The following is a 12,749-nucleotide window of genomic DNA, read 5'->3' as shown; positions in this document are numbered from 1 at the left end:
ATCAATGAAATGATTATTTGATTCATAGCCAGATATAAGATACCCAAAGTGTCAGATTACTCTAGTTAAAATTCTTCCTGGAGCATAAATCAAGCATTTTAGAAAATGGCATTAATTCTGTTAGACTCTTTCAGGATAATCTTTCAACAGATTAATACTCTATGATTCAAAAAGCCCAAAACATCTGATATTCCTAGAAGTCCTGGGCATAAACCTGGCCTATAAATAGGCTTGATTCTTAAATGATCACTCATCTTCATGTTATTCTCTGGCCCTCTTCTGGTTCTAACCATGACCAGGGATGATCAACATGTGGGCTCTGGGTCTCACAAGGGACTGGGTAAAATAGAATGAATTCCTTATGCAAATTTATCACCACTTTTAAAAAAGAGAGCATCCCCCGGCCCCCAGCAAATATCCATTTGTTGGTAAATCCAGCGATTGTTCCTAGAGAGCAATTGACATCAGAAAATTTAAAAATTTATATAATGTGCTAGACTTTAGCCTTTGTTTACTTAAACATTATTCAACCTAAGTGTAAAACACCCTGCTGGGGCCCTTTAAAATTTTTTTTGTTAGATTTTTTAAGTCAACTATAAAGACAATTCAAGTGAGAAACTTCAGTGCATTGATTTTGTTCTTTGAGTCATTGCACTGTAATTAGCTGAGTTGCGTTTTAAATGCAGCACAAGAACATCTTTCTTGTCTGTTTATGTCAGAAAAAAATGGCTAATGAGCACTTATCAAAAAGATGAACATTTTTTCATTAGATTAAGTAAAATCAAAACAGATTTATAATGTACTATTATGTTTCAGCTTGGAATAAATTGAGTAAAATAGCTAATATCTTCACAGCTTCCTGAGAATTTCTTTGCATGGCAGGATCCTCCTCCCCCACACACTTAGACTTCAGGAAAGTGCCCGTTTTGTGGTGACTTTGTTGAGTCAAGGCACATTCCCAAAGGCGATTTAGAGTGCCCTTAATATTATTTGTAAAATCTGAGTATTTGTGATGCAGATGTCAAAATTGATTTCCTTTGGATTATGCCAGTGTGCTTTGCTTCTTCATAATACAGTTCTTTAAAATGGTTATAAAAGATGACTTCCCTCTCCTTTCTCTTAGTGGTCAATCAAAATGCCAACTGGTACTCACTATCATGCAGAGTGCTCTTCAGTTTTGAGATTTGTGTGTGTGCTCAAGTGGATATTATTAGCCTTTGTGTTACCAAGAGGTACAGACAATGACGGCTGATTCCTTAGGAAAGCTTGATGTAAAGATGTGTAAGTTAAGAACCTTCTCTTTTTAAATGTCACTTGGTAGTTTATTTTCAGGTCATCAAAGATTCTAAGTAATTACTTGCTCTCCTACTGTGTAAGAGTTAAAGTCCATCTTAATCAATGCCTGCCTAGGGCTGTATAATTATGCACATATCCACAAAGCAACCAATATAACAAGGCCTTATGTGGATAAAGAAGACACTTGACTCCCTCAAGTTTTCTGAGTTTTTATTAGGGTGAACGCACAAGAGATAAATTCCCTGTATATAAACAAATGAAAAATAAACTAATAAACTGTCCTGGATGCTAGAAATTTAGTGTAATCACATAATTTCACAAGTGTTGCACACTTTTGGGGAAAAAATTTAATTGAAGTATACCACATTTATTGATGAAAGAAGCTTGATGAATTTCTACAAAGTAATATACCCATGTAAATGCCACCAAGACCAAGGTGTAGAACATTACTAATCCTGCAGAAGCCTTCTTTATTCCCCTTCCCTGTCATTATCCCCCACCCAAAAGTAACCATCATTCTGATTTCTATTACTATAGATTACTGCTGATGTTTTAGAGCTTTATATATATAGAATCGTATAGCAGTTGCTCTTACGTTTGGCTTCTTTCCCTCAAAATTATGTCTGTGAGACTTATTAATGTGACTGTGTGTAGCAGAAAGTCATTTTTCAAGGTTGTGTAGTATTCTGTTATATATATATATATATATTCTGTTATATATATATATATATATACACCATTTTTTATTTATCCATTCTACTGTTGATGAATATTTGTGTTGTTTCTAGTTTGGGGCTATTATGAGCAATACTGCTATGGATATTCTTGTATGTGTTCTGGGGGGGACATATATATGCATTTTTATTGGCTATATACCAAGGAGTGGAATTGCTGGATCATAAGATATGCAGTTGTGCAATTTTAGTAGATGTTGTGAAACATTTCTAAATTCTATCTACCAATTTACACTTCCCCCAGCAAAGAATTAAAGTTCTAGTTACCCCACATCCTCATCAACAAAATAAAATGTTAGCCATTATGAGGGGTTTAAAAGTGAAATCACTGTGGTTTTAATTTACATTTCCTTGATGGCTAATGATACTTAGCTTAGCACCTTTTATTACACTTATTGGCCATTTGGATATGCTTTTTCATTATGTGCCTATTCAAGTCTGTAACTTTCTTTTCTTTTTAATTTGGGTTGTCTGTTTTTTTCCCTCACTGATTTGTGAGAGTTCTCTACATATTTTGGATATGAATTCTTTTTGGTTATATATATGTACTGTATACCTTACTGATGTCCTTTGATAAACATAAGTTCTTAATTTTAAAGACATGAAATGTATTAATCTTTTCCTTTATAATAAGTGATTTTTGTGTGCTGTTTTAAGAGATTATTTTGCTTACCCCAATGTTAATATGTAGCCTGTATTACTTCCTAGAAACTTCACTGTTTTTCCTTTTACATTTAGGTGTTTAATTCATATGGAATTGAGTTGTGTCCATGCTTTGGGGTGGGATAAAGTTTCATTAAAAATATAAATTATTAAAAATATTATCTTTTCCCTCATTGGATTCCAGTGGCACCTTTTTCATAAATTAGGTGGTGGCCTGTTTCCTAGACCATCTGTTGTTTCATCAATATATTTGTCTATCCTGTACCAATGTACTGTTTTAATTACCCTACACTTTATAATAAATCTTGGTATTTGATAATGTAAGTTCTTCAACTTTATTCTTTTCTCATGTTTGTTTTGACTGTTCTAAGTCTTTTACAGGTCCATGTAAAATTTATAATCAATTTATTAGTTTTCATAAAAAAGCATGCTGGGATTTTGATTAGAATTGCATTGAACTTACAGATCAACTGAAGAGAACTTATATCCTCCCAACATGTAGCCTTTCAATCCGTGGATATGGTACTTCCCTCCCTTTATGTCATTCTTCTTTTCTCTTAGCAATATTTTGTAGTTTTCAATGCACAAGGTCTTGCACATTTTTGATTAGTTTTGTTCCTAGGTATCTGGTGTTTTTGATATGAGATACTCTTAGATAGTTTCTATTATACTAATGTAAATTGTATTGTTTTAATTTTATTTTTCAATTGTTTATTGTTAGTATCTAGAAATACAATTGATTTTTAAGCATGATTTTTAAGGGACTTTGTTGATTAACTTTTTAATTCTTTATAGTTTATTTGTAGATGATCTTGAATATTTTTCGTATACACATATCATCTGTGAACAAGGGTGACTTTTTTCCCCTAAAATTAAGAAAAAATAATTTAAATTTCTTTTCTTACAAGATCTGGTGGTAGCTTACAGCGAAAAAGAATGCGACAATGAATATATGTATGTTCATGTATAACTGAAAAATTGTGCTCTATGCTGGAAATTGACACAACATTGTAAACTGACTATAATTCAATTAAAAAATCATTATAAAAAAATAAATTTCTTTTCTTTGGGCCACAGTACAAAGTTTAATAGAAGTGATTGCAGACATCTGATTTCATTATCAATTTCAGTAGGAAATCTTTCACTATTTTACCATTCATATATTTACTATAGATTTTTTAAAAAGATATTCTTTATTAGTTAAGGCAGTTCCTTCTATTCCTGCTTTGTTAGGATTTTTAAACATCATGAATGGGCATTGAATTTCATCACATGCTTTTTTTTTTCATATATTTAGTGACTATATAACTTTTCTTATTTAGTTAATGGGGCTAAACTATATTGATGGATTTTCAAATGTTAAACCAGCCTGGCATTTCCTAGTGTAGGTCTGCTGGGGATAAATTCTCTGTTTTTGTTAAAATCATTGTTTATTTTGCTTTCATTTTTGAAGGATATTTCTTCTGGGTGTAGAATTTTAGCTCTGCAATTACTTAAGAATTTTAAAGTTGCCACTCTTTTGTCTTCTTTTATTGTTCCCATTGAACAAGTCAGCTTATTGTTGTTGCTTTGAAGGTAAAGTGTCTTTTCTTTTTGCTTAAGATTTTCATAGTCTTTATCTTTCTTTTTCAGCTGTTTTCTTATGTTTGGTTTTCTTTAATTTATCCAGCTTGGATTCATAGTGATTCTTGAATCTGTGGCTTCATGTCTTTTAGTTTGGGGAAAATTTCTGCCAGTGTCTCTTCAAATACTGCTTCTTATCCATTATCTTTCTCCTGTCTATCTAGAACTTTAATTATAATACTTGTTACTTTTTTAAAAAGTGGTGTCCTATCTGTTGCTTATGTTATTTTGTATTTTAAATCTTTTATATGTTTGTGCTTCAATCTGAATATTTAGACTGATTTATCTTCCAGTTAATTAGTTCCCCCTTCTGTGACTAGTCTTGTTTAACCTGTCTATTGAATTCATAGTATAATAATTGTATTTCATAGATTCCAATGCTCTGGTAACATTATCCATTTTAAAATCTTTTTTTTGAATATGTTAATGATAGCTTTTTGGAGGTAACTTGAATTTTTTTTTAATTTCAAATTTACAGAAATCTTGTAGGAATAGTACAAAGCATTACTGCATATCTTCTACCTGGATTCACCAATTTTTTACATTTCTTTCCTCATTTCCTTTGTCATCTTCCCCTCCATGCACATGTATTATCCACTCCCCACCCACCCAACACACTATTTCTTTCTGAACCATTTGGCAAGATGTTGCAGATACCATGTTTCTTTATTCCTAAATTCCTCAGTTTGTATCTAGTAAACACAAGGAATTTCTCTTATATAACTAAAGTACAAATTCAAATTTAGGAAGTTTAATGTTGATACAATACTATGATCTATAGTCTAAAAAATTTATTAGTTATTCCAATAATGTCCCTTATAGCAACATCTTTTCCCTGGTCTAGTATATAATCTCAGATCATGCATTGCATTTAGTTGTCATGGCTGTTTACTCTCCTTTAATTGAAACAACTCTTCTCCCTTTGTCTTTCACGACCCTGATATTTTTAGAGAGTACAGAACAGTTACTTTGTAGACTGTTCTTTAATTTTGATTCTCTGGTGTTTTGTCACGATTAGATTCAGGTATTGCATTGTTGACAGAAATAACACAAAAGCAATGTTGCATCCTTCTCAGTCCATCATCTCAGGAGGCATATGATGTTAATTTCATTATTAGTGATATTAACTTTGATATCTTGGATAAGGAGATGTATTACCAGTATGAGCTGCCATAAAATTACTATTATTAATTTGTAATGAATAAATAATTTGTGGGGAAATACTTTGGGACAATGCAACTAATCTGCTACTCACCAAATTTGTATCCAGTATGTTTTAGTGTCCATCAATGATTCTTGGCTGAATCAGTTATTATTATGATATTTGCAAAATGATGCTTTTCTCATTCTGTTATCCTTTTTACATTTATTACTTGGCAAACTTATGTAAGGGATAACTTTCCTTCACCTCCAGTTATTAATTTAGTAGACTTAAGGATTCTTATTTAATTCAAAAGGTTATAATCCATTGGTCTTATTTTTTTAATTTGATGCTCAACTGTTCCAGATTTGGCCATAGGGAACCCACTCAAGCAGGCTCCTATGAACTTTTGACATGCCCATCATTCTTTGAACATTTCTTTATTCTCTGGCAAAACAAGATACTCAGAGATCACCTTTTACTTTATCCACGCCAGCAATGGAATCAGTCATTTCTTCAAGGAGCCCTGGTTCCTTCTTGTGGAGATGGGTATTTAGAAGCTAAGATCTGGATGCTCAGTGTGCTCATTTTCGCCTGCAGTGCCACTGTGTCTAGGCTCAGACAGGCTCAGAAATCTCTGTCTCTGTCTCTCATCAAGGAGTTCATATTCAAGTTCCCAGATCTAATCTAACACCAGAAGGCTCATTTTAGTCTTTCTCTGTTCTGTATTTGTAAGTCCTTTTCCCAAGTAAGAACCCTGGCTCACATTATCCTCAGTATATTTACTCACTTGCCCAGTCTTAGATTCACAGAAAGCGTTTCAAAATTGCTAACCCTAGCACTATAAAAAATTATACCAACTGACCAGTGTTTGGTACTTGTTAAAAGATTTTTGTCTTTATACTGAGGGTTTGTAATAAAAACCTCTGTATTCAAAAGTAATTATTTTCCCCTTCAGTGTGATTAGGTTATTCATTTGAATTATAGTTAATCTCGCTTGTTCCTGTTTATATTCCATTTTAGGTTTCTTTCCCTTCCATCATTGTTAATTTTACTTCATCATCATCATCATCATCATCATCATCATCATCATCATTTTGTGTGAGCATGCAAAGCATTAACATGCTTTCAAAACTCAAAATTACACAAAAATCTGTATTTGGAGGAGTGTTACTTCCCCTTCCCCAGCTGATGCACCTTAATGCACCCTTACGAGTTTCTGGTGCAACCTTCCTGACTTTCTTTTTGTAAATATCAATAAATACATTTGTATTATCTTTCTTCCTCTTCTTTCTTACACAGAAGTATCATACTATATATGCTCTTTTGCACTTTGCTTTTATTGATTGGCAGCAAGTATATCCTGGAAATCACTCCATATCACATCTTTAGTTTTTATTTACAGCTGCATGATACACCATTGTGTGAATATACCATAGTTCATTCAACCTATGTATTTTTCCCAGTGTTTTTCATTTACAAATAGTGTACCCTGTATATTTTTTTACATTCTTGAAGGTGTATCTTCAAGGAAAATTCTTAGATGTAATTCAAAAGGTAAACTCACCTGTGGTTTTTGTTAGATACTGTCAAGTCCTCCTCCCACAAAGGTGTGGAGGACATCCCCACCAGCAAAGAATGTAAAAAAGTCTCTTTCCTCATGACTCTGTCAAGAGAACATGCTGTCAAGCTTCGTAACTTTTACCAAATCTAATCATTGAGAAATGGTATCTCAGCACAGTTATAATTTGCAGTTATAATTTCTCTTATGACTGAAGTTGTCCATTTTTTTCATATGTTTCAAGATCATTTAAAAATCTTTATTTGTGAATTGTCTGTGACTTTTGCTTATTTTTCTGTTGTGTTTTTCATCTTTCGCCCCTTCAGTTTTAGAGTTCTTTGTGTGTTGGGGATGGATATTAGCCATTTATCTGTAATGTACGTTAATCGTAGTTATTTTTAAATCCATGTGAGTCTTTGGGACTATTTTTATTTTATTTTTTAGAACTCTTTTGTTCCTCTTTCCTGATAAGCCTGGTATTTTTGACTGAATGCCAGCCTTTGTGGATAAAATGTTGTGGAGGCTCTGGATGGTGTCATTTCCCTTCAGAGATGATTTCATTTTCTGCTAGCTGACAGATGATGTATGGGTGGATAACCTTGACTGAGGCTGGTCAGTTTAAGGTTTGCCTTCATTCTAAGGGAGTAGCCTTTCTTGGGTTGAAACTGAAAGTCTGGGGTCTCTGCCTTCCTCCTTGGCACCTCTGAAAGCTCATTTTTGGGCCCTCCTGAGATTTCGGCTGTGTACAGTTGCTTCTGCCGGTTTCTTTGTTTTCACAGAAGATGTGAGGCTGAAGAGTCAGCAAAGGCCCGGAGGGGAGTTTGCCCTGTTAGGCTGACTTCTCTGCAGCTCACTCTTCTCCAGGATGTCGGCTTTTCGATTTCTGGCAACTCTCCCAACACAGCAAGGCCACTGCAAGCGCTGGGCTGCTGTTATCTCTTCAGCCTTTATTCCCCTCGCGGTGAATTGGCTGGCAGATGCCCTGGTGAGAAACGGCAGTGGCAAGTGTGTCACCCTGTCCCCGGGGCTGCAGCCTGTAAAGTCCTGCTGCCTTGGTTATTTCTTCACACCTTCAGACAGCTCTTCTTTTACGTTTCGTCTGGCTTTGGTGGTGGTTCTCAGACAGAGGGGTTATTCTGTGCTGGTTATTCCATCATAGTTAGTAGCAGCAGTCGTCTTTCCACTTAGCACATTTCATTAAATTTGTATGGAAATGAGAGAACACAGTCAAATTGACAAAGCATTTTAAAATTGACAAGGAAATTGGCCTGCTCATATACCACTGGGGAGAGTATAAATTGGTACCACCTTTCTGGAGGGCATTAATTTATATCAAAATCCTTAACTCACTTGTCCTTTGACCCTGCAATTCTGCCTCTGAGTATTTATCCTAAGAAGATAATTGTGGATGTATGTGAAGGTTTATTAATACAAAGATTTCAATCCTAGTTAAAATTGGAATCAAAATCCTCAATATGCAACAGTAGAATATTTGATAAATTGTGGTGTTTCAATACAATGGAATATAACGGAATTCAACATCGCAAGTGATATAAGAGAGAATTTAAGCATATTTAGACACTATTTAACAATAGAGAGTATTGTTAAGCACGAGAGATTATAAAGCAACATGAGCAGGGTGCTCCCATTTAAGAATGTATACACAGATATATAAAATATAAGACTGGAATAATGCACATAGAGGAGTTAACAGCTGGCACTGGTGGGTTGTTAGGTTTTTCCCTTTTGTGCATAATCTACACATTTTCCATAGGACATTACTTTTGTTCTAAAAGAAAATTAATACACTTAAAGAAACTTTATAGTTGATGGGCCCAATTGATAATATTTTCTGGTAAACATTTTATTTATACTGGTTGCCTAAGCTCTATCTTTATGCCCTTAGTGGTGTTACAGATTTTGTCAGAAACAGCACCCTCCTTGAAATACTTTGTGGAACAGAGTACCTCCATAAAAATATTCTTAAAATCCTAATGGTCAAATTCAGACTTGTTTCTGTCAGTGTGTGCCTTGTAATTAAGGAGTCATTTTAAAAGTAAATAGGTGTGTGGCAAGGACGTCAGTTATCAGGGAAGATTTATTTCTTAGTCAAAAACCCCCAAATCTAATTTCCTTTTGAAACCAATGGCCAAAATTTAATGCAATTGTTTTTGTAAAACTAAAATCAAGATTTGTGAAGGCCATTCTTATCCTCTGTTGCTTTTTTTCTTGAAGGTACTCTCCAAGGCAGCAACCACCAACTGTGACCTCTTGGGCTTCCAGGCTGCTTCCTAGGAAAGTCCGTTCCTTGACTACATCGTCAGAGAGCCGGTGAGTTGATTGTCATTGGCACCATGCAGCCTGTGGGTACTTCTTGCCCACCCAGACGAGGTGGCAGGACAATGACCAGTACGGCCATGTGAACAATGCTACAATGCTACAGCTACTTCGACATGGTTATCAGCCACTACCTGATCAGGTAGGAATGGGCTCTGCAGCCCCCGATCCTCATGTCACCCCTCTGGCGTGTCCTCGGGTGGGAGTTCTTGTAGGGCATTCTAGGAAGAAATTCCTGTTTTGCTCTAGTGTTTCTGCTAGTTTTTGCCTCCAGCAGAGGTTGAGCCAACTGGAATCAGATGATTCCGGAGGAGACCAGCCCGACCAATACGTGAGTGGGCACAGGGTTGCCCTGCTGCTCCTGCAGTCTCAGGTGTTTGTATGTCTTTGTCCTTTACTCAGAATTGTCAGCAATGTGCAAGCTTTGAATCTCAATTAAGCGACTGCACAATAAACCACACAATATTCAGACCCGGGAACTTGAGCAGGCAGTAACATCAGCCCTCAAGGCCTTTGTGAGAAAAGCAGCTGCTTCCCCCACTGAGGGCACAGAAGGGGGAGCAGAGAGAGGAAAGATGCTTATTACAGCCTCTGAATGCCATGATGACACGATGCTGTCTGAGATGTGCTTGCAAGATTGGTCAGTGAATGTCTGGCTAATATAATTCTCTATATGAAAGATCAGGCTGCACAGAGAGAGCTGTGTGAATCCTAGCTCCACCTTACATTGACTATGCGTTTGGATCAAAGTATTTAACCATATGGTCTTTTGTAAAAATAACACATTTATTGAGTGCTTTCTCTGTGTCTAGCACTGCAAAGCCTTTTACACAGACTTTCTTATTTAATCCTAAAACAGCTTGGTGAAAGAACAGCAGATTGTCGGTCCACTGCCCAAACCTCCTTGCCTGTACCTTTCAGGACACACTGACCTGACTGTCAGCTGTCAGCTCTGACATTTCTTTGCCTAAGGACTTTCTCTTTTCCCAGAAGTGCAGGGAATTAATGTTCCCTAAAAGCAGCCTTCAGTCACGGACTGACGAGAGTTAGTACACAAATACCCCAGCTTCCTTATCTCTTGGATGAGATAACTCTGAGCTGCGGACTGTACACAGGATCCCAGGCTTCCCTAGTGGGATTGGGGTCTAGTTCCCAGACTGGTAGCTTAAAAATGAATTGAGATAAAATTTACAGAACATAATATGTACTATTTTAACTATTTAAAATGTACACTTGGTGGTGTTTAGTATATTTACAATGTGTGCAGCCATCACCACCATCTGATTCCAGAACATTTCCATCACCCCAAAAAAGAAACCCTATACATATTAGTAGTTACTCTCAATTCCCCTCTTTTCTCATCCTCTGGCAACCTTTCTGCCTCCACAGATTTGCCAGTTCTGGACATTTCATGTAAGTGGAATCATATTATATGTGATCTTTTGTGTCTGGCTTCGTTCAGTTAGCATGATGTGTTCAACTTTGATCCATGTTGCAGTTTGTATCACTATTTTGTTTCTTTTTACATCCAAATAATATTCCATTGCATGATATACCATATTTTGTTTATTCATTCATCATTTGATGGACATTTGGGTTGTTTCCACTTTTGGGCTATTATGAATAGTGCTGCTGTGAATATGTGTGTGCAGGTTTTTGTATGGACATGTTCCCAGTTCTTTTGGGTATGTACCTAGAATCGAACTGTTTGAGTCACATGGTAACTCTGTATTTAACTTTTTGAGTAACCATCAAACTGTTTTCCACAATGACTGTACCATTTATATTCCTACCAGCAATGTATCAGGGTTTCAATTTCTCCACATCCTTGCCAACACTTGTTATTATCTATCTTTTTGCATATGGTCATCCGGGGGTGTGGTATCACATTTTGATTTTGATCTGCATTTCCCTGATGATTAATGATGTTGAGCATCTTTTCATGTGCTTGTTGGTCTTTGGTGTATCTTCTTTGGAAACATATCTATTCAGATCCTTTCCCCATTTTTCAGTTGGATTATTTGTATATTTATTGTTGGGTTATAAGAGTTCTTTATATATTCTGGATACTAGACCATTATCATATAATATGATTTACAAATACTTTCTCCTGGAGATCAGGATGGCAGAGTAGAGGGATGTGGAGCTCACCTCCTCCCACAAATACATCAAAAATACATCTACATATGGAACAGTTCTCACAGAATACCTGCTGAAAGCTGGCAGAAGGTCTCATACAACCAAAACTGCAAGGATGATCACCACGTAACCAAGTAGGACAAAGGGAAAAGCGTGAAGATGGCAAATACTTTCTCTCCTTCTCTAGGTTTCTTCACTTTCTTGCTAGTGTTCTTTGACACACACAGATTTTTAATTTTGATGACAGTGGTAACTTTTTGAAGAGCAAATACTTTTTTGGTTACTTTCCTTTCCTATCCTTTCCTCACTTCTGCAGGAGCACTTAATCTGCAAGAAGTGCCTTATAGTTCTCACCCCCATGGCAGATTTGCTGTGTTAGAGAAATTAAACTTCTTTTTTCTTCAAAAAGAAAGAACAACTTTCACTCTAAGAGAGCCTGGTTCTCTCTTAGATGGTATATGGTCCTGAATTGTCACACTAATGTTACTTTGTGTGCATCTGTCAGTGATTCCTCTAGAAGTAGCTCACACTTGCTTACTTTTGAATAATGAACTGTCTTTTTCAGCACTCGTTTTAGCTTTTAGGAGAATGTATGCTTTATACTTTGAAAGCCACAGCAGGTGGTAAAATCAGTATTTGAGGCTGTTTGTAATTTCACATCATTTGTCACATAAGGAAACTTGACTGAATTTTCCCAAGTCGCTCCAAGGCTTATTCTTTTTAGGGAAGAATCAGTCTTGCGATTTTTTTGGGTCAACTCAATTTTATTGCTGGTGAGACCTAGTGGTGTGCCTTAGCTTGGGCTGCTATAATGGAACCATAAACTGGTGGCTTAAAGAACAGAAATTTATTTCTCACTGTTCTGGAAGCTGGGAAGCCCGCATCAGGGTACCAGCTTGGTTGAGTTCTGGGGAGGGCCCTCTTCTTGGTTTGCAGACAGTCACCTTCTTGCTGTGTCCTCACATGGCCAAGAGATTGAGCTCTTGTCCCTTTCTCTTCTTGTAAAGACATTAATCCCATCGTGGTGGTTCCACCCTCATGACCTCACCTAAACCTGTCTATCTACCAATTCCATTCCACTGAAGGGTAGGGTTTCAATCCATGAATTTTGGGGGAACACAGACATGCAGTCCATAACATGGCTTTTGTGACTTTTGAATGTCTTCCAATCATAAATGAGGCTTCTAGGAAGACAGTGTGCAAATATGATGGTTGAGTCCTTTATCCCATGGAGACTGTGTCTGTGTGGTCTCAG

General features: G+C 36.2%; 1 long non-coding RNA gene across 3 annotated transcripts in view; it reads left to right on the top strand.

Moving 5' to 3' along the window:
- LOC116666337 overlaps positions 1-12,749 on the top strand; it is a 175,226-nt gene that overhangs the window by 61,528 nt on the left and 100,949 nt on the right. For all 3 annotated transcript variants that reach the window (XR_004323135.1, XR_004323134.1, XR_004323136.1), the window contains one exon: positions 9,254-9,497. This is a non-coding gene — a long non-coding RNA (uncharacterized LOC116666337). The remainder of the gene's footprint in view (positions 1-9,253; positions 9,498-12,749) is intronic.

This window comes from Camelus ferus, chromosome 10 (genome assembly GCF_009834535.1).
Source record: "Camelus ferus isolate YT-003-E chromosome 10, BCGSAC_Cfer_1.0, whole genome shotgun sequence".
Taxonomy (NCBI): Eukaryota; Metazoa; Chordata; class Mammalia; order Artiodactyla; family Camelidae; genus Camelus; species Camelus ferus.
The sequence above is the reverse complement of the archived record's forward strand: the minus strand, read 5'-3'. Positions and strand labels throughout refer to the sequence as shown.